This window comes from Camellia sinensis, chromosome 9, assembly GCF_055761805.1.
Source record: "Camellia sinensis isolate YWXY chromosome 9, ASM5576180v1, whole genome shotgun sequence".
Lineage (NCBI taxonomy): Eukaryota > Viridiplantae > Streptophyta > Magnoliopsida > Ericales > Theaceae > Camellia > Camellia sinensis.
The window spans coordinates 142,040,703-142,063,789 of record NC_138969.1 but is presented as its reverse complement, the minus strand read 5'-3'; the positions used below and the strand labels follow the sequence as shown (position 1 = coordinate 142,063,789).

The 23,087-nt window shown below is 39.6% G+C and overlaps 1 long non-coding RNA gene across 2 annotated transcripts; it reads right to left on the bottom strand.

The window, feature by feature from the left end:
- Positions 1 to 6,401: 6,401 nt before the first annotated feature.
- LOC114308866 (uncharacterized) lies at positions 6,402 to 17,654 on the bottom strand. 2 transcript variants are annotated; one of them, XR_003645612.2, is made up of 5 exons: positions 17,326 to 17,633; positions 16,723 to 16,780; positions 14,664 to 14,786; positions 14,490 to 14,550; positions 6,402 to 7,338 (listed from the first exon to the last, which is right to left on the bottom strand). It is a non-coding gene; the product is annotated as an uncharacterized LOC114308866 (long non-coding RNA). The 2 variants fall into 2 exon arrangements; XR_003645613.2 differs by lacking the exon at positions 16,723 to 16,780 and having other exon boundaries at positions 17,326 to 17,654.
- Positions 17,655 to 23,087: the final 5,433 nt, after the last annotated feature.

Genomic DNA, 23,087 nt, shown 5'->3' with positions numbered 1-23,087 from the left:
CATCACCAGGAGTTACCAGGTCGGTGATTCCGACATGCGTGCAGAAAAGTCTAGCGCGCAAGACAGCACTTACAAACCCTCACGTCCGGCGACGACGTCGAGGTACTCTTATTCTGCTCAGTCAGAGGACCTACGGGCAGTGTTAAGGGAGCGGGCTCGCCGGCGCGAAGCTCAGAGAATACCTGCTTTCCGGCGGCTCTCCTACGGGGTTCACGGCAGCGAGGAGGTCGGAATGCCTCCACCCCGCCAAGCAATGCCAATATTCGAAGATACAGATTTGGCAAGGCTGAGTGCCACTCCTTTTTCCCTGGAAATAGAAACAACGCCGCTTCCGGCAGGCTTCCACCAGCCTAAGTTCACACTTTACGACGGAAAAACCGATCCGTACATGCATGTGAGCCACTTCCGACAGGTTATGGCCGGACATCGGCGCAATGACGGACTTATGTGCCTAATCTTCCTGTCAAGTTTAGGCGAGCTGGGCCTAAAGTGGTTCGAGAGGTTGCCGGAAGGGAGCATACAAAGGTGGCATCAGTTGGCCGAGGCGTTTGTTACGCGCTTCAAAACCAACACAAAAACACCAAAGGAAGTCGATCACTTGCTGAGTGTCAAGATGGAACCGTGCGACACACTGAAGGCATACAATTCAAGGTATTGGGAAACCTTCAACGAGATCCTGGATTGCCCGGTCAACCTTGCAATCACGAAATATAAGCGTGGTCTCCCGGTCGGACATAGACTGCGAGACTCGCTTACCATGCACCAGCCGACCTCCATGGGCCAGGTCATGCAGCGCATCAATGAGCACATCCGAGTAGAGGACGATGCATCAGCTTCCACCGTGAAGGCCACTCCGGTCGGAACAGACAAGAAGACAGCAGGCAAGGTGCACGCAGTTGGGCAAGAGTCCAGCCGCTCAAATGACCGAGCAGAGGAATCAGACCGAGGTTCAAATCGTAAAAACCGGGGTAGAGGACGTCGGAATGGCCGGGATGATTACCCCCGAGATGACGTAGAGGAGGCAAACTAGGAAGAGCCTTACAAGATAACCGGGCAAGGGGGCATACCACTTAGAGGATTTGGATGGCAAAGGCGTACCCCGGCCATGGAATGCGGCCTTATGTAATTTTTTGAGGGACTTGTTTCCCCTACACTTCTGAATGCAAATACTCTTTTTGTCAATGTAATAGAAGTGAATTACTTTTGCTGAAGAGCTTTGTTGTGTCCGAAATAATAGTGGATGAGGGGCCTACTCTTCTGTTCCAGCCGAGATGGTTTACTCCGGTTGGAAGAGTTGGTGTTTTGTCCAAACTTCGAATTCCCAACCGAGATGATTTACTCCGGTTGGAAGAGTTGGTGTTTTGTCCAACTTCGAATCCCAACCGAGATGGTTTACTCCGGTTGGAAGAGTTGGCGTTTTGTCCAACTTCGGATTCCCAACCGAGATGGTTTACTCCGGTTGGAAGAGTTGGCGTTTTGTCCAACTTCGGATTCCCAACCGAGATGGTTTACTCCGGTTGGAAGAGTTGGCGTTTTGTCCAACTTAGGATTCCCAACCGAGATGGTTTATCCCGGTTGGAAGAGTTGATGATTTGCTCAACTACGAGGTTCCAACCGAGATGTTTTACTCCGACTGAAGGGTTGATGATTTGCTCAACTGCGAGGTTCCAGCCGAGATGTTTTACTCCGGCTGAAGAGTTGATGATTTGCTCAACTGCGAGGTTTCAGCCGAGATGTTTTACTCCGCTGAAGAGTTGATGATTTGCTCAACTGCGAGGTTCCAGCCGAGATGTTTTACTCCGACTGAAGAGTTGATGATTTGCTCAACTACGAGGGTTTAGCCGAGATGTTTTACTCCGGCTGGCAAGTTGATGATTTGTTTAACTCCGAAGTTTCAGCCGAGCTAATGTTGCTCGCCAAGAAGGAAGTCGCGGAGCGGATGCTGCTCGCCTTCTTTGGAGTTCCTTGCCGAGCTGTTCTTGTCCGCCAAGAAGCACGTCGCGGAGCGGACCTTGCTCGCCGACCTTGGAAGTTCCTTGCCGAGCTGTTGTTGCTCGCCAAGAAGCAAGTTGCGGAGCGGACCTTGCTCGCCGACCTTGGAAGTTCCTTGCCGAGCTGTTGTTGCTCGCCAAGAAGGAAGTCGGACCTTGCTCGCCGACCTTGGAAGTTCCTTGCCGAGCTGTTGTTGCTCGCCAAGAAGCAAGTCGCGGAGCGGACCTTGCTCGCCGACCTTGGAAGTTCCTTGACCGAGCTGATGTTGCTCGCCAAGAAGCACGTCGCGGAGCGGACCTTGCTCGCCGACCTTGGAAGTTCCTTGACCGAGCTGATGTTGCTCGCCAAGAAGCAAGTCGCGGAGCGGACCTTGCTCGCCAACCTTGGAAGTTCCTTGACCGAGCTGATGTTGCTCGCCAAGAAGCACGTCGCGGAGCGGACCTTGCTCGCCGACCTTGGAAGTTCCTTGTCGAGCTGTTGTTACTCGCCAAGAAGCAAGTCGCGGAGCGGACCTTGCTTGGCGACCTTGGAAGTTCCTTGACCGAGCTGATGTTGCTCGCCAAGAAGGAAGTCGCGGAGCGGACCTTGCTCGCTTTCTTAGTGCGGTCACCATCTTGCATATTGAGAACCGAGGAAGTATTACCCCGGTCAGGATAGGTAATCCCAGTCACGCATCAGCGGACAGAATTAAGGGGCAATTGAGAGGGAGATTAATGATATGGACTTTGTGCCAGACAGATTTGGGCCGGACAGAGTTGTGCCGGACAGATTTGGGCCGGACAGAGTTGTGTCGGACAGATTTGGGCCAGGCAGAGTTGTGCCAGACAGATTTGGGCCGAACAGGTGTTGGGCCAAGTTGCGTGGCCCGGCCTTGAAGGAAGCTGCTCGGTTAAGGCAGCGCGTTGATTGACCGAGCTGTAAGGATCCGTGATTACGAAGCCGGTCAGGTGAAAAGTCCAGCACCCGGAAAGGCAAGGTTGAACCGAGGTACTTGTTTGCTCGGCAGGTAGGTCGACCGCAGACAAGCGTGAGTAGTCCCGAGCTCGGCTTTGCCGAGATGCCGCCGAGTCCGGTCCTCATCTAAGCTTAGCTGTTAGAGTACTTGGGCATGAAGCGCAGCATGGCAGACGATGGCCGAGATGGAATTGCCCGGCTGCCGAGCTCCCAGGAGAATGGGCGGACAGTTGGATTAGGTGATGTTCAGCAAGGTTTATGCTGACAGATGGGATAGCGGAGCCACGTGTCAGGAGATGACTGGGAGTGGATATGGGGCGCAGAGGGTATATAAGCATGTCTGCACCCCCCATACGCGGACACACGAACATCTCTGTAAGGAATTCTTACACTCAAACACTCTCTCCCTTCTCTCTATCCATCCTAAGGTGTGTGCTAACTTGATCGTCGGAGGGTTTTTCCGGCCACACACCGCCGGGTAGCTCACCGTTACTTGCTCGCAGGTGATTGGACATCGACGGAGCTCGGAAGAAAGGAGTACGGGCTTGCCGGAATATTTGCTCCCCGTACAGCACCGAACCGCACCGCCAAGGTAAATTCATTATTATTTGTCAATCGAACCGCCGGTTTTTGGTAAGAAAAATGGCAAATTCTAGTGACACTTTTATCAATCCGCCGGTTTCTATTTTTTTTTTCAAACCGCACCGACCCGCACCGCTATTAAATCATGTTTTATAGGATTCTAAAAATTCTTTTTTACTTAAGTTTGCTTGTTGTTCTATACCTTAGAATATAGTATTACATTACTGCTCGAGGGGAATTTTATGTATTGTATTTGATCATTGTAGCTTCCACAGATGCTTGTAATGAACTGATGGTATAGTCGTTGATATTATCATGTTGTTGCTACACTTGCTGCATCAGAAGAAAGCTTCACAAGATGCTTAACATTACGATATCTTTCGTCTTTTTTTTACTCTTTGATTTAAGCTTTGTAATTTGAATTATATTTTTTATAAACCGCCAATCTGCCCGAACCGCCAAGGCAAATCCGCCATTATTTGCCAACCGAACCGCCGGTTTTCGATAAGGAAAATGGCAAATTCTAGTGACACTTTTATCAATCCGCCACCGGCCATACGGTTTCTATTTTTCTCTCAAACTGCACCGACCCGCACCGCGCACACCCCTTATTGTTAGCAATGTAATTCAATAAATTAATGTCACATTATTTAATGCGACAGAAAAATTTATTGGACGTTCTATATCCAAATATATTGAAGTTTAGAAAGATGTATGTACTTTAGCATCAGACTGTAACAATAATAATGAAAGATTTCAAAATAGAAATTTAAAGGTAAATTACAAAAAATAAAAAATAAAAAATGGTTCTGAGTTTTTAAATTTTATCAATTTAAATCTTAATATTTTTAATTTATCTTCAATCTAAACCATCTGCTTATTTTCTTTAAGTAAAATTGATGCAAAAAAAGCTATAATAATTAAACTCATTAAAAAAATAATATTTTAGACATTTTATATGCACTTATATTAAATTTAATAATTAACATATCATTTTTCTTTCAATTTCACTTAATAAAAAAAGGTGAATGGTTTAAATTAAAAATAAATAAAAAACAATAAAAGTTTAAATTGACAAAAATAAAAATTCAGAATAATTTTTTTTATAATTTTTCCAAATTTAAATTAATTAAATACTTTCACACTTTTCTCTATTTGGAGGAGGGTGAAAATAACTACTATATGATTCCGTTTGTTTAGAAAGAATCAGATGTTAATTAGAACTTAAAAATAGTAGTAAGTGAAGTGAAAGAAAGGAAAAAGAAATGAAAATTTATTTTTTTGAATGCATTTGAATAAATGGAAAATTTCACAAGAAAATAATAGGAAAAATATATAATTAGAGAAGCATGGGTAAAGAGGGAAACAAAATAAGCATTATCAAGTTTTGTGAGAAAAAATAAATTTTTCAGTATATTTTGCTAGAAATTGTAAGCCTAACAAATAAGCTAATTTGAGTTATAAAGAAAATTTTAGTTTTCATTACTTTCTAGAACTCTTTAGCTAAATAAACATAATTTATTTATTTTTTTCTCTTTCTTTCACTTGCGTATATTCTCTGTCTAACCAAACTAAACCTAAAGAATTAATAAATTGTTATACCCAAAATACATATTTTTTACAAGCATCAACAAGAATGGTGATAAAAATCGAAGAAGGAAATTTAGTGAAAATAACGAACAAAAGCATAAGTGACTTGGATGTCCTACTAAAAAAACTATCAAGAATCATAAAGACTGTTTTCAAATTTTATTTTTGTAACTTACGATTATAGCTTTCGAATTCAATAATTATGTATATAATTTTTTTCTTTATTTAAAAAGCACAACTATACTCTATTTACTCTCTTATCATCAAACATGTCATTAAGAATTTTTATATTTATATTTAAAAGAAAAAAAAAATTATGCCCAACATGTAATTTTTAACCCCCACCAAAAGTAGCATTAAAACAAAGGTTAATTAAACTAAAACTCCTTTAATTATTTACAAATATTAATATAATCCCCTTATTTATAAACTCACATATATGTTGACCCTATCAACTATGAAAATCGTATAAATATCTCTTTTAAAGGTATTCGAAGAGTCTACAGGTGAAACTAATACATTTTTATAATTGATAGAGTCAAAACGTAAGAGTTCATATATAAGAAGATAAAGTAATATTCACAAATGATTAAAAAGTTCTTAGTGTGAATCACTTTTAAAACAACTTTAATTTATATTTTCCCCTTCCAAAAACAATTCATGTGTAATACACAATTCATGTATATAAATGAGAGAATTTTTGGGTACAATTCATGACTGATATCAGTCAACACTTGCACATTGTCACTAATTTACAAAATGGCACTGCATTTAATATTTTTTCTTAAAAAATTGGTTAATTACATTTTTCTTTTTCTTTTTTATTTATCTCAAAAACTTGTTCTTTTACGATTTAAAAATATACGCATAACTCCTTTATACATTGGAACAAAGCGTAAAATAACAAATTCCATCAAAATTAACTGTAGCTAAAGGGTCATCATCACGACCAATGAAGTGATGGTTAATCCTTTTGCTTGAGCATGAGATTTCAATGATAGAGGGCCACAATTTTTGTGGCTCAAATGGCTCAAAACTGCCAAAACGACGTCGTTTTGAGCACAAAACATGCCAAACGACGTCGTTTTGACAGTTTTGAGCCATTTGAGCCACACAAATTGTGGCTCTCAAACATTATTCTTCAAGGATTGTTTCCAAGTCCCCCACCCTATAGAGGTAACAGCAGGTTGAAAGGGAGTAGCAATGGAAGCATCCCAACCAGCAGGTGTCAGTTTTGGAGGTGGAGGAGCATGTTGTTCATCAAAGTCTACAAGAGTAATGGATTCCTCCAAATTTATAGCCCCGAGTTGAACATTAAGTATTTGATCATAAACCTTTACTTTGTTCTCAAAAAAAAAATATCCCCTTAGCTAGTCACTATTCTAATATCTACTCTAAACGCAAGCCAAAAGATAGATCTCCCACTACATTTAAACACCCCACCAATCTTTGTTATTTGGAACTCGTACCCAACTCAACCTACACACCTAGTCAGGTCCTCCTAATATTTCAACATCAAATTATTGCAGAAGCTGATCCACCTCATCCATCTGAAGCCATTTCCTCTAGCCACGGTGGAGCTATCACTGTCCAATTCTGTGGCCTAGGCTCCGCACGACAATTGGGACAAGTGGACCTCAATCTCAGCCACCGATCGATGCAATCTACATGGAACAAGTGCATACAATTTAGAAGCCTAACTCTGTTTCCTTCCACTATGGTGATTTGGCAAACCGTGCACTCCACAGCCTCACCACCGTCACCTAGCCAGTGCCGGGGGCTCGCTTTGTAAACAAATTTTGGAAGCAAGTCTATGATCGATTGATCAAAGCCACTACTGGCTGACTCGTGAATCAAGTTCTCATGTGCTGGTACAACAGCCCTAATTGGCTCAAGGCCTGTTCTGGGTGACTCATGACTCAAGTTCACTTGTGTTGGTGCAACAACCCTAAATGGACGTACGATGGCTCTGTGTCTGCTCCGATAGCGCTGAGAGACATATGTATCGAAGAAATGGAGGATGATTACAAAAATTATAATAACCCCAGCAAAAAAAGATATGGCAGCTACTGCTACCATCATCTCCACACAGCCACCAAAAACATTTGAGTGAAATCTGACAAAATTTGATACTGCATTGTTTTTCTCATCAGCCAAACAAAATGTCCATGCCGCTTGGTTCTGGAATGACTTGTGTTCCATCGCCAAAAGCAATTAATTCTGCAAAAATAAATAAATAAACAAAAATTATAGATATTACAAAGTTAATTAAAAAATAAAAAAATAAAAGGAAATCATTATACAGTTTGCTCAAGCTGTCTAGGCTGTGAATCAACACAAAATGTTCAGTAGTAGTAAGTTACCCTCCTCAATTCAAGTTTTTAACATTTTATAAATCCAACAATATCAAAAACACAAACATTGATAAAAGAGTGAGAGTAAGAAAGAAAGAGAGAGAGTTACCTAGTCTGTGGGTCGGAGTTGGAAGGGGATATCGTTTCCTCTTTTTTACACCAATAATGTGTAGTGTCAATAAAATGAACGCGTTTGTAACGCGTTTGTAAAAAGGGCCCTCCCACTTACAAAAACAAATATAAATAAATAAACCAAACGTGACACTAGGTTCTCGGTTTCACTTAAAAGTTACTATGTAAAAAGAGTGCATGTAAAAGTATACACCTTATATAAAAGTACAATTTTTTTTATAACAAAAAATATAATTTTTAGGACAAATTATACTAATAGTTCCTATAGTTTTCTAACTTTTCAATTGTAATACATTTAACTCTGAATTTTAAATTTTATTCTAAATAAAGACAATTAAAAACCATTGCTCAATTTCAAGAGCAAAGTCGTCAATTTGATAAAATATAAACTAATTTGATAAAAATAAACGTCAAAAAATATTTTTGAAATTTTTAAAAATTATTTCTACTAACCAAAGAAAAACTATGCAAAATTGATAAATTTTTTACGCTTTTATTTATTTATTTTACCAAATTAATTTTTATTATGTGTTTGAATGATGATCATGTAATGAGTGGTTATTAGACTTTTAATGTGTAATCAATATATTTAATATATGAAATATTTTTAGTTTTGAATTTTTTGATTTAATGGATTGATTTAATAATGATATCAAAGCTAAGTCATATTTGACTTTTGAAAAAATAAAAATTAATTTAATGAAAATAAAAATAACCACTCATTACATGATCATCATCCAAACACATAATAAAATTTAATTTGATAAAATAAATAAATAAATGCGTAAAAGATTTTTCAATTTTACATAATTTTATCTTTGATGGGTACAAATAATTTTTAAAAATTTAAAAATATTTTTTTGACACTTTTTTTTGTCCAATTAGTTTATATTTTATTAAATTGACGACTTTGCCCTTGAAATTGAGTAATGATATCTTTAATTATCCTTATTTGGAACAAGATTCCAAATTTAGGATCAAATGTGTCACAATTGAAAAGGCAAAGATCAAAATGACACAAATCCCAAATTATAAGGACCATTAGTATAATTTGATGGGACTTAAGGCTTGGTTTGCTTTGCTTTATTAGTATAATTTGCTCTAACACTTATTTATCACAAAAAAATATAACTTTATTATTCACCAGTATAAGGATGTAAACCATATACTGTTCAGTTATAACACAATTTTTTTTTACTTACAATTGAAAAGGATCTAAATACAATATTTGTGTTACTTAATACCACAAATATCATATCTTACATATTATTAATTGAAAGAAAAACAAACAAAAAGAAAAGAAAAGAAAAGAAGTGAAAATTGTCAAAGCCAATCAAATTGTGGGACCATAATGCCCCAAGCAAACCTTTGGTCGTTCTCCAGCACATGTTGCCTAGGGATGGCAATTTAAACCCGGTCCAACGGAGACCCGGCCCCCCAACCCTGATTAGAACGGTTTTTCTCTGAAAAATACCCCCGACGGGCCGGGGATGGAATTTAAAAATAAATCTCCGATAATGTTCAGACCGGGGACGGTGATACATTTCCCAGTCCCGTCCCCGGCCTGGCCCGGCCCCGCCCCCGACCCTGTCCTGTTTTTCCCTCGAAATAAAATTACAATTCTACCCTTGTCTATATATATTTGTGTGTTTGCTGCTATGCTCCCTCACAGAATCACACTCACACACGACTTTATTCGCGTGAGAAAAATGAGGAGAGAGAGAAGAGAGTCTATCCTCGCCGATCTCCTCCGTCGAGAGAAGAGCTGCTCCGCCGATCTCCTTCGCCGCCCTCCTCTGCCGATCTCACACCGCTGCTCCTCCACTGCCCTCCTCTACCGATCTCCTTCACCGCCCTCCTCCGCGATCTCCTCCGCGTATACACACACACACACACACATATATATATATATATTAGATTGCAGCTTAGATCTATCTCTCTCTACTCAGATTTGTGTGTTGTTGATGCTGTTTGATGATATTGTTGTTGATGATGTTGATGTTGAGGATGTTGTTGTAAACTTGAATCGTTGTTGTTGTTGCTATTGTTTTTTTTTTTTTTTTTTTTGGGGTCGGGAAAACCTAATCCTCATTAGGAGACGAGGACGGGGACGGTAATAGGTTCCCTGTCGGGGATCGGGGCCGGGGACATTCTTACCATCAAGGATCGGGGACGGGGAGGGTGATCCCTGGCCTTGCCCCGCCCCGCCCCGCCCCATTGCCATTCCTAATGTTGCCAATTAAAGTTGGTGTGATAAGTGGAGGTAACAAATAACAAGAAATGATTGGATGGAATAAAAAGATGGCAAGACACAGAAACTGCCTTAATGATTTATGGAAAATGTTATAAATACTAAATAAATTATCAAATTTTATATCAAATCTCTTATATGGATGTGGAACCCACACAAATCACAAGTGTATGAATCTTACACCCATATGAGAGATTTAGTAAAAAATTTGATAATTTATTTAAAATCCTAGCAAAACTCATGATTTACAGCTTCATTACTTGCATTAACCACACGTGATTCACGGCCCAACATTTCCGCAAAGCCCCCCTCAATGAATGAATGCCCAAACCGTTTCGATCCTACTCTTTCTAAAAAAAACTAGTTAAAAATGCCCCTGCAAAGCCACTCACGTCAAAACCACCTCAATGAATCAGTTTGCATTGATCGTAATAGAGTTTAGATCCTCAATAATGCAAGGTGTGTAGTGCATTTTGTAGTGTATTAAAACGGCACCACCCCAGCTCTGGCCTGGCCCAACTTATAATTACCCTCACCTACCCCTTCCCAGCCCCTCCCTTGCCATCACCACCACCACCTCGAGCCCCCTTCTCTCTCTCTCTCTCTCTCTCTCTCTCCTTTTCGCCGTTTGCGTCACTACTCCCTAGCCTGCTATCGTTCATCCTCACAATTGCACGATCTCATGTGATAGAAGAAGAAGAAAAAGAAGGGTAGTAGGGGTCTCAGTGGTGGGGTGGTCACGGTAGTGAGGGTTGCCAAAGGTAGCGGCAGTCAAGATTGCCAGAGAGGGGTGCTGGTGAGCTCTGCTTTCTTCTTCTTCTTCTTCTTCTTCTTCTTCTTCTTCTTCTTCTTTCTTTTGTGTGTGTGCTTGCGCACACTACACACATAGTGCACTACAGAGGATCTAGATTCATTCTTATAGGATTAGGCTTCTCTCAAGTTCAAACTTGAGGGACCTGTGGAGCCCACCACGAGCCTCAATTCTATAATTCCAACCGTTCATTTTGTAAAGCATTCCGTGTGTATCATTCATGAAAAAAATTAGGCCGATACTGTTGAATTCACCCCATGTGAAGGAGGTGATGCTCTTCCATGGGAACACACCTTGGTCAACAATGGAAGGCCACCAACCATCTTGAAGAGTCAAGGATGGAGGCTGCCCAAAGGCTCTCCCACCTACTCCCTCACCTATAAATGGAGGTTGAGAGGAGAGAGCAAAATGTGAGCAAACCGTGAGACAACAAAGAGAGTGAGAGATGTGAGGCGGAGAGACCGTCTCCCTCGGTGTGAGCGAGGGAGACGGGTGAGTGGCTGAGTGAGGAGAGTGTGAGCTCCTCCTCTATTGTAATCTTTCTGTAATCTCCTCATTGGTATAGTGATAAACGGTTACTCTCCCGTGGACGTAGGCATTGGGCCGAACCACGTAAAATATTGTGTCTCCTTGTGTGTGGGTGTGTTTTTCTGCTTGCAATGATTTCTATAAGGTCTTGGGCGGGATCCCAGATCCCAACAAGTGGTATCAGAGCCTCGTCGGTGGCGTTTCGGAACAAAAACAGCGTGTTGTCCGAAACTGCCCAGAAATCAAGTTGCTCGAAATCAGGTTTTGAGCATACCAGGAGCAAGGGCTCGAGAAGAGGAGTCCAACCATATAAAGCAGACACCCAGAGGAGCTTCCACGCGCCCTCACGCGCCGCCTGAAGAAGGCGCGTGAGGCCCAGTCTCGGCACGCGCCGCCACGCGCCGTGAAGGCAGCCGGCGCGTCGGCCCAGTCGCAGGCACGCGCCCCACGCGCGGATGAAGGAAGAAGACGAGTGGGGGAGGCGCGTGTGTGGCACGCGCGTGCCACGTCAGCAGCCACGTCAGCTGCCACGTCATCCGCAGGAGGAAGAATCCTGTGTTTCGCGGCGAAGGTACAGCCGCAGATCTGAGGCGTACAAAATGTTTTGGCTAGATCGAAGCCATTTGGAGTCCGTTTTTGGTGATCCAATAGTGGTTTCCGACTATTTGGAGTATTCCGGACACATCCGTACGGTCAGATTTTAGAGATGGAGTTTCTGTAAAAAGAAGGCAGATTAAAGTGGCAGACGGCGTCAGGGGCAGTGGACGGAATATTCTGTTGGAACACGGAATATTCCCTGAACTTCTGAAAATTGCAATTTGGCCCAACATTTTCAGAAAATTGCGGTGTGGCCCAGCTTTCGGGGATAGTTTTCAGTGAGGTCCCCGGAAATGCAGCGAAGGTTGGTCCTAGCTAAACAGACCGCTCCGGACGCAACCGCGAGGTCAGAATAGTGAAATTCTGAACGTTTTTTAAAGATTGTCAAAACATGGGAGTTTGTCATCTTCAATAGTCGAAGGAAGGTTGCCGGATATTGTGGAACGCTGCGGATTCACTGAAGAGGTTAGAATGGGCAGATTCTGACCAGATTGGACAACCAGATACAGATTGAGATAGATCATTGAAGACCAGAGGAGATCAGGCTTGATCAAATGGCAGATCGAGGGAGATCAGGATTGGTCAGGGGCGATCAGAGGATTGCAGACATGATTATCTCAAAGGTCTAGGAAAGTTCTGTCAAAAAGACACTGTCTAAGGAGACTGGTTCTTAAGTGGGACCGGTTGTGACCCCACCAGTCTTTCCTGGGAACTTTCCTGGTTGTTGAGGTATTCGGAGGATCTGGTTCAATCAACAGAGAAGACCATTTATCGACGGATAGATGATTTGGCAACCAGTACAGGCTCAGGGAAATACTGTGGCTGTTGGAGCTACTGTATACGAGAAGGTACTAATGGTATGTGGACATGTAGAACAATAGTTGCAGAGGAGCATACTAAGCGCAGAAGTACAATTGCAGACGTGCAACAGTGCAAGGGTACGCTAGAGTGTCGTACAGAGGCGCGAGAAGAGTGTGCAGCAGCGGGTTGTTGACAGTTCACAGGAACTTCCAGACAGAGAAATTGAGACAGGTAAAACGCAAGAGTGCGTGCCAAGGAGTGGCAAGTCTTATTTCTCTATGGTGGTTTCTTTAGTTCCATGGCAACAGATGATAGAGTTGATGCAGATCTCTCAAGCAAGCTTGACGCAGGGAGACCAGAAGCCATGGATGCGAGCACTATGCACGGAGTTGCATAGTGGTAACTTGTACAGACCGGTGGAAGTTGTCTTGACAGAAGGGCTAACTGTCAAACATCAGTACGGACAAGTGAGACAGAACCGAACATCAGGGATTGCAGCACAGACAACAAGCGTATGTGGAAACGCCAGGAGGTTGTTCAGAAGTGCAGAAGGGCAAAGGCTGGTTGTTCAGAAATAAGCTCCGAGCAAGGAAACTTGAGGATGTTGATGTGTCAAACTCTGAAGTTTTCTAGTTGCTCCAGTGTTCATCATGCAAGGAGTTGCATGATAGTCAAGGGCATCCAAGCGGGGGGTGCAGGACATCCAATCAGGGGGTGTCGGATATCTTGGTTGCGCAAGTTCAAGGATAGCAGGTATAGACATCCGAGACAGGAAGCATGGAAGAGATCTGTGGGAGATAGGAGCAGTGGCTCTCTCCAAATCAGAGAGTGGTGTGAGTTGAGTTGAGGATGTCGGATTCCCTCCTCCTCTTGTATCTCTGGTGTTTTATCTCTAGCTTCAGGGGATGCAGCGTCTCAGTGAGGAGATGCAAACTATGTTGAATTTGGGCGTGACAAGATTAGCAGCAGTATGTGCAGTGGATCACCTCACATGGGTTGAGGGGGTGATTTGTTGAATTCACCCCATGTGAAGGAGGTGATGCTCTTCCATGGGAACACACCTTGGTCAACAATGGAAGGCCACCAACCATCTTGAAGAGTCAAGGATGGAGGCTGCCCAAAGGCTCTCCCACCTACTCCCTCACCTATAAATGGAGGTTGAGATGAGAGAGCAAAATGTGAGCAAACCGTGAGACAACAAAGAGAGTGAGAGATGTGAGGCGGAGAGACCGTCTCCCTCGGTGTGAGCGAGGGAGACGGGTGAGTGGCTGAGTGAGGAGAGTGTGAGCTCCTCCTCTATTGTAATCTTTCTGTAATCTCCTCATTGGTATAGTGATAAACGGTTACTCTCCCGTGGACGTAGGCATTGGGCCGAACCACGTAAAATATTGTGTCTCCTTGTGTGTGGGTGTGTTTTTCTGCTTGCAATGATTTCTATAAGGTCTTGGGCGGGATCCCAGATCCCAACAGATACAATAACCCTAACTTATTCATTTTATCGTATTTGTCTTCAAAATAAAATACAAACACTATAAAATGAAAATGTTACGATTATTGGATCGATCTAACTTTTCCCTTGAATGATATTCATTGAGAGCCTTACAAAATAAGTGGTTCGGATCATCAAAATGAGACCCGTGGTAAGCTCCATGAGCCCCTCAAGTTCTCTCAAATATAGATTTGAACTTGAGAGAAGCACAACCCTTTTCTATAAACTAGTAAAAAAATGCCCATGCAAAAGCGCAGGCTATTATTGTGGTAGATTTGTATTAACCCAACTCCCATTGATTAACACAATCTAAGCAACAAGGAAAAAACAGAGCAATTTCCAAGCTTAAAATATACTTCAGCAAAATATTGTACTAAAACAATTAAGCTAATAAAACAACTAATGTACCTTTGCAGTTCAATACAAATCTGGATTTTGGGTGTACTTCTCTCCACCACCTTTGAGAAAGCTAAAATAGAAGCCAAAACAAAAAAAGTAGAAGAAATTAGAACATCTATATATTGATTGAAAAGCAATGTATTTCAATAATTAAGCAAAACAACCAAACAAATGAAATATTACTCTAGATGCTCTTTAATGCGCCCAACGAGAGTGTCTTTGTTCCCAATCATCCTCAATCCATGTTTTGTCAAATAAATCTTGCATTGGTTCACTTCTCCACTTTCAGCTCATCAACCTGGCCAACTGCCACCAAGGGATCACATTGGATTAGTTTCTCTACCATTACCATGCAAAAAGTCTGAAGTTGGCAGTTTTTTATAGAGAGATCAACTACCTCGCATAATTCAACTCATTTTACTCTGTTTCTAGACAATCATTGCATTTTATCAATATTTTCATAGTAGTACCCTTCAGTCTTCATGCAACAATGCTATGAACTTGAAACACATGCATGAAATTAAAAATAGAAAGACAACTTTAAACACTTCATACAACTCACTCATCAATATAGTCGATTCTAACACAAAATTAATCTGAGCCATTCTAACCAAATGTATTTTTATTATATAGATGACTATAGAGATAATCCGTGCCTACGCTGCTCCAATTACAATAAACCCACATATTACAGTTAATTAATTCTATATGAGAACAATTCCACTGCAATTTAAAAGTTCACACAGAAACAGTTGAAAATGCTCTCCACTGCGAGGAAAAGATTCTCCTACACAGTGGAAATGACAATAATTTAGAAATTCAAATTGAAAACTTAAATAAAAATATTTGAAAATGTACAATATAAAGACATCCCCATCAAAATGACATGTGCCAATGTAATAATATGTTTACAAGAATAACATAACTCAAACCTATCCTCTAACCCAAATCCAAATATCGAGCAGCCACTTTACCTTTTCACTTGCATTTAAACTACATAAAATTGGAAATCGGAGATGGAATTTGAAACACACACACACATATATATATATATTAAAATTTACTATGGCCTGTTGTTGAATCCAAGCCAACTCACAAGGTGACATGCAAGTCATCTTTTTCTTGAGCGAGTCTGATCGACTCGAGGTCCTTTATGTTGTACATTGATTCTCAAGCACCCTTTTCCCAAATAATTGATATTAAATATGAGGATAGGTTGACAATGTGCAGAATTTGAATAGAATTTGGGTCGTTGATGCAAGCAAATTCCCATCAATGATGTAGCAAGTTTAGCAAATCAAGCAAACTCATTGTTAATTATGTTACGTGATAAAACAATGAATAGAGGGGAACTTTCATGCATGCAAGAACCGAAATTACTTGGCTTAAATAAACTTAAGTTAAAGTACTTGTTCACTGAAAAATCCCTTTTCGTTTGAGATGCAGACTTTTAGGATACACCTTAAACATATCATTTATCGAGATAAACTTCAAACAGACCATTTTTCTGCACTTGTCATTTGGATTTTTGATATGATACGGCTCATCTACCAGAAAGTAGAATGGCAACCACTGATTTGGCACTATTATCTCTTCTTCTTCTTTTATTAACAGGTCATACTAAATTTATAAATGCCCAACTTTAAAAAAATACACAACAACTACTTTGGATTGGGAGCACTCTTCCTCTTTAATCAAATACAAAAGTACCCCAAAAAATTTAGAAAACAATAAACAAAAACAAATTGCACCCATGAAACCCCACTCAGTGAACTGCTTAAGAACAATAACTCAGATTAAACAGATTGCACTTATTTTAAAAGAGTAGTGAAATCTATTAGGATTTATACATGTAACATTTGCCATTATCTTCATTTTGTACACCACTACCTGATTATAAAGCACACATCATCCAAGCCCATAAAGAAAAGAGAGGAACATTAAATAAAATAAAATAAAATAAACATCATTCAAATCACATAAAATTAAATATATAAAAACATCATACAAATCACATAAAGAAAAGAGAGGAACTTTCTCATTTAGGAAGAAAAGACGGATGACAACCAAATCACACAAAATTAAAGAAAGAAATATCTTAAATGCCTCAATGCTTAATCTACAACAGCTTCACAGCAAGAGATAAGCAGCAAGCAAAAAGAAAAATCATATCAAAGCCCTTATATCATCAAATCTCTACACTAATTTATTATTTAACACTTGTATATTGAAACGCACTCACCTTCCTAAATCTTCTCCAAAGAAGCAAACAAAACATTCTTCCTAGTCTTCTTCAACCACTGTACACCAAAATGGCAGAAGACACAACAACAATAAATCAGAACAAGTTTCAGATCATCAAAGCTCAAATCAAACCCCAAATAATCACTCACTCGACCTCGTCGACTCACCTACCCGAATCGTAAGTAAATCCTGAATAAAATATAGTCCAAAAATACCCATCTCTATGATCAAATTATATTTCAAAATATCAATTAATTTTTTGTTCATGGTACTATCCTAATCCACCAAATGTTTACTTCAAATTCAGTTAAACCAAGCAGTTGGGAAAATCACACGAAAGCAACAAATTGCTGGTTTGTAACAGTTGAAAAACAAAACCCACGTTTTCTGCTTCACTTTGAGCGATAATCAAAACACACATTTACAAAATCAAATCATTAATCGCGAGAAAACAAAAGCTAGAAAAATCGAAATCGTAAAGAGAGCATATATAATTAAAGAACAACATAGAGATCGTAAACCAGTCGAGTAAAGTGTGTAAGGCTCAGAATCGAAGTAAAGTGTGTAAGGCTCAGAATCGAAGGATAAAGAGAGACATTACATCTTAAATCGAAGGGGAAAGGAAACCCTAGAACCCTAAACCCAAGCCAAACTTAGTCCTTTTGTTCAGTGGTGGTGATGAGAGAGAGGGTTTTGAATTGCAGATTCACCGATGGGGTTGCAGAGAGAATGGAGAGAGAGAGAGAGAGAGAGATGGAGGGGAGTGAAAGGAAAGACGAAAGTGAACTCGGGGCAATTTTTTGATCAGACGGCTAAAACTTTACAATTTTTGATCTGATGGCTAAAATCAATCTAAAAATTCTCTCTCTACCGATAACTGACAATTTTGGAGGGAAATTAAAAGTAACAAAAAATCATGGCCGTAGAATTTTTTTCCCCTTGTTGTATCTAACTCATTTCTATAATTAAACATTTTCAACTTTATGAGAAAAATAAACGAACTTTTCAACTAAAACAACTTAATTTTCAACTTTATGAGAAAAATAAAGAGTTAATTGTTAAAAGGTTTAAAATAATAAGGGTAAAAGATATTAAATCTATTCGACATTTTGTGTTCGTGAAAAATTTATTTTTTATGAAATAATTTCGTGATAAATCTTTTTATTAATTTTGGAGGATATTTTATTTTTAATATTACTTATTAATTTATCTGTTAACTTTTTTTTATCTATTAACTTTTAGTTGACTATGTGTTCAACTTTATATCTATCTGTTCAAATTATTTATATCTGTTCAAAATTATATCTATCTATTCAATTTTGTGTCTATCTGCTCAATTTTTTTTTTACCTGTTCATGTTGAATTTTTTTATCCATTGAATTTTTATAACCTATTTTTTCTATCTGCTCAAATTTACATCATTTTTAAACTTTTCTCTTTCTATATGTTCCTATTTCTACTTCTCTTTTCTCTCATTATCTGTTTTTTCTCTATCTGTTGAAAAAATCTCTATTGAAAATCTATCTATTGAAAAACAAAAAAAACAAAAATTCTCTCTATTGTAATCATCATCAACAATCACAACAATAACTACAACAATTTGTTTTATCATAATCAAAAAGTACAACTACAAAAAAATAAATAAAAAATACACACACTTATATCTACAAAAATAATAACTACAAAAAAAATTGAACAGATATAATCTGAGAAATATACAAAACAACAACAACAACAACAAAAAAATTTGAACAGATCTAAATAATTAAACAAGAAGAAGATGTGTATGGGTTTTCTGCAGCTCTCTCAATATTGCACAACACTTTGTAATTTTCAGCTCTAAAGAGAAATGAGAGATGAGAGACATATGTTCAACAAAGAAAAAAATAAAAATAAAAATTATTATTAGGATGATCAACAACAACAACAACAAAGAAAAAAAAAATTATCTATTTGTTTTATCTGTTCAACAACAATAAAACAATACAGCTTTGTTGATCTAATGATCAGTGCAGATCTCTCTTTTATCTATTGAACCAGGGCTTCCCTTCGTCTTCATCATCATTATGATTAATGAACATGTTGTCCCATTCTTCACCTTTCCAGATCCACGAATGAATATGTTCAACAGAACAATGAATCCAAAGCTATTCATATATAAATGCATAATTACATGTATGCACAAACATATATTATTAACACAAATTACTACTTGATCTGAACTACAAAAATCTACAAATCCATCAACAAACAAGAACGCTGAAGACAATGAAAATCTAGCAGCTACTATTTCTAATCTAGAGTAGATCAAAGAACTAGAACAAATTTCTACAATTCTACAAACAATACATAAATCAAACGAACACAAATCAAAGAATATGAAAATCCAATGGCAGATCTCGTAACTTAGAATATACATAAATAATGGGTTGTTTGGGATGTTCTAAATAAGTGCACTTTTTGACTTTTTTATGAAATATGGGTTGGGTTTGAAGTGATATGGTAGGGGGTGATGTCACTTAAATAGGATAGTGACTTTTTGGCTTTTTTTGAAGATGCCAAACTTAGCCTAACTTTGGATTCATTGAATAACTCAGAATATATTAATAGTTGAAATCTAGGCGATTGGTGACACCGAATTGCCAGTTTCCGCCCTCCAATCATCTGTTTAAAGTGGATTCATCGTGACGGCAGAAGAGAATAGAAAATCGACTACGACACGGAGGAAAGGCTCTAGCAGCTTCTTCAAATACAAAGATCTCAACGTAGAAGCACCGCTCAACTAGAACTTCGAACTCAGAGAGCTTCAGAGAGAGATAAAAAGATATAGAGATCGAAACATACTACTCTTGCAATATTTATCCCGCACCCGTAGTGGCGACAGCGAGCGAGGTAGATCGGAAGTTGGGGCCCCACAGTAGTTGAGGATAATGAAGATGAGTGCGATCTACCTGAGGAGAAAAATGTTAAGTGCGGCGGCAGAGATCGGAGGAAGAGAAGTCGGAGAAAAACGATGGCCGACATGAGCCACGAGAGTGGCGGTCAACAGCGATCAAAGCCCTTACCACCTCTGAGAGAGAGAAAAAGAGAGAGACAGAGAGACAAAGACAGAGACAGAGAGAGATGAGTCAGTTAGAGAAAGAGAGTGAATTAGATCTAGAAGGAAAGAGAAGAGGATTGAGAGAGAGAGAGAGAGAGAGACGCATGTGATCTAATAGTTTGGTCTTTTTGCAAAAGTATGTCCTTACGGACAAGGTAAGAGTAATTCTATTTCCACACACTAATTTCTCTCATTACACATATTTAATGAACACCTTCTCAATACATACATTATAAAAATATAAATTTTTAGTACACATCTCTATATTCCAATATTACCCTCATTTTCAATTTTAAAACCCTAAGACTATGTTTGGTTTCAATATTTGAATCAATTTTTTGAAATTTTTTTGAGAAAATTATAAATTAATTTGACAAAAACAAATATCAAAAAAATATGTTTTAAATTTTTTTTACCCCTAGAAAGATAAAACCATATTGAAATGAGAAGTTTTGATTTATTTATTTTTGAAAACATATTTTAAAACTAGATTAAACATAGCCAATTTTTATTTTTATTTTTATTTTTTTTCATTCACCCACTTCTCTTTTATTGTCGTTGCCACCACTTTCAACCTTTCATTGCCACCACTACTGCCACTTATAGCTCATCTCCTTCCATCCTAGACCTCCACAGTCAATCTTGAGTGATTCGTGATGGAAGAGTTATGGGAGTGTATAATTCATGGCAGAAAGTGATCGCAGGCGAAGAAAGAAAGAGGCAATGAGAGGGGATGGCGATGGCAATAGAAAATGGTTGTGATGTTTTAAAATTAAGGTTTGGGTAGAAGAAGATGAATGTATTATAGCATTTTTATTCTATGACAAAATTGTATTAATGAAAATTTTCATTAAATGTGTGAATTGAATAGAATTGATGTGTGAAAATAGAATTACCCACAAGGTAATTTGATGCCTAGACTTTTAGACTAAAGAAATCCAAAATTGGATTTATGAACCGAACCGATAGTTGAAAAATAAATCAACTTTTGAACTTTTGAACTTTTTAATAGAGATCTCCTACTAAAAAAATAATTGATAATTTAATTACTTTTTTTTACGTCAATTCAATTACTTGATCCTTATTTGATTGAGCATAAAAAATAATAAAATAAGGACACTTATTTTAATTTATATCAACATAAAAAATTATTAATCACTTATCAAATCAAATAGTAATGCAAATTGTCAATTATATACGTATAACTATAAATTGATCAGAATAAAGTAATTCATATATTATATTTGAATATTATTTGAATATCTATATATTGATCAGAATAAAGTAATTCATGAGAGGGTAATTTATGTGAAAATTGGGCCGAGCTGGATAATGGGCCGTTATGAGCCGCAGTACAAAGGGCCGAGTAATATGGCAGTGTAAGTTACTCCGGTCGTGTGGATATTTTGAAGTCAGTCCGGTCCTAAGGCAGTGAAGCTAGTCCGGTCCGACAGAAGATCGAAGTTAGATCGGTCTAACGGTACTTTGGAGTTAGACTGGTCTTGGACTTACACCGGTCATGACATGTTAGTTCGGTCTAACCACGCCATGGGTTGTACATGAGAAGCCGACGTAAGAGCAGTAAAAGGAAGAGCTAGTTCGGCTTATTCTGCGGCTATGCATAGTCATGTTTACTTCAGTCATATTGGAGTTTGGCCATGATAAAACCATCTCACTTGGTTTAAGCAGTGACGGGGGTGTTGAAGGATAAGCATTATCTTTCAGGAGTGTGAATCCTAGGAGGACTCTGCATGGAGAAGTAAAAGTCCTACTAGGATTGTGCCACACGGAACCTATAAAAGCTCACAACATCACCTTTGGAGAGGTAACACACAACTTTGCTTTCTGAATACACAGAGCTTTTGTCTATTTGTCAAGCTTGCTGACTTAGGCATCAGAGAGGTTTCTGGCACACACCCGCCGGCTAGCTCACGTTTGTATTTTCAGGTGATAAAAGCGACGACGTACAGAGGAGCGCAGACTTGATCAACAGGATTATACGAGAAGGTTTATTTCTTTCCTGTACAATTGGCGCCGTTTGTGGGAATAACAGACAGGACAAAACCTCTTGATCAAGCTTTACCTCTTTAGGAACAATGGCACACATTGAAGAATTACCATAGTCTGCCATCGACGGGCAAACACCAGACAGGGGTGCAAGGCATGAAGGATTGCCTTCTATCCCTCCCATGGTGGACTTAGAGTGCCAACGACATAACTCCAGAAGAGATACTAGAAGGAGGCGGACTCACAGCCCCCGTCACTCTCATTCACAAAGTCCTGACAGGTAAAGACGGAGGATTGATCCTCAGGTTTTGGAGGATCGCGTGAAGGAGCAAGACGAATTAATAAGGAAGATGGCGGCCAACATGGAAGCCTTAAAGCGCCAGATGAAGGGAAAAAGAGTGGTGACAGGAGAGGGGCGCAAAAACAAGACGCCCCCTTACCGCTCAGAAGACCATGGAAGGCATTCAACGCCATCACAAGCAGAAAGTAGAAGCCTCAGGACAAGCGATACTCAGTCTGGAACCTCCAGAACTCGTTACTCTAGGTCTGAGAGAACGAGATCATTGAGGTCTTACACAGAGGGAAGTACTTACCGACCTTCACACTCACACCAAACATCATCCAAACAGACGGAGTTGCCAAGATCATCCGATTTGCGGATTATGCTGGAAGAAAAGGCACGATGGAAGGAGGACACCAGGGCGCGCGACCCTCGCAGAGTTTCTGCCCTTCAACGATTGGCTCCTCGATCGCATGGAAGCATCGAGGTTGGAATGCCATTACCACGCCCTGCCTACGAACCGACGGACAAAGCATTAGCAAGGCTGCAAACCTTGCCGTTCGTTCCGGCAATCGAAAACGCGCCCCTACCTACAGGCTTCCTTCAGCCCAAATTCACTACGTATGAGGGGAAGACGGACCCCTACATTCACCTAAGCCACTTCCGCCAGGTTATGGCGGTATATCGGCGAAACGAGGCTCTAATGTGCATCCTCTTCCCGTCAAGCCTTGGCGATCTAGGCTTGACTTGGTTTGAGAAACTTCCAGAAGGCAGCATAGCCTCCTGGGCGCAATTGGTAGAGGCATTTGTCACAAGGTTCAGAACAAACACTAAAACCCTGGTGGAGATTGACCAGTTACTCTCCATCGACATGGGCGACAAAGAGACCCTAAGATCCTACAATAGTCGCTACTGGGAGACATTCAACCAGATTGGGGACTGCCCCACCAATCTCGCCATTGCACAGTATAAAAGA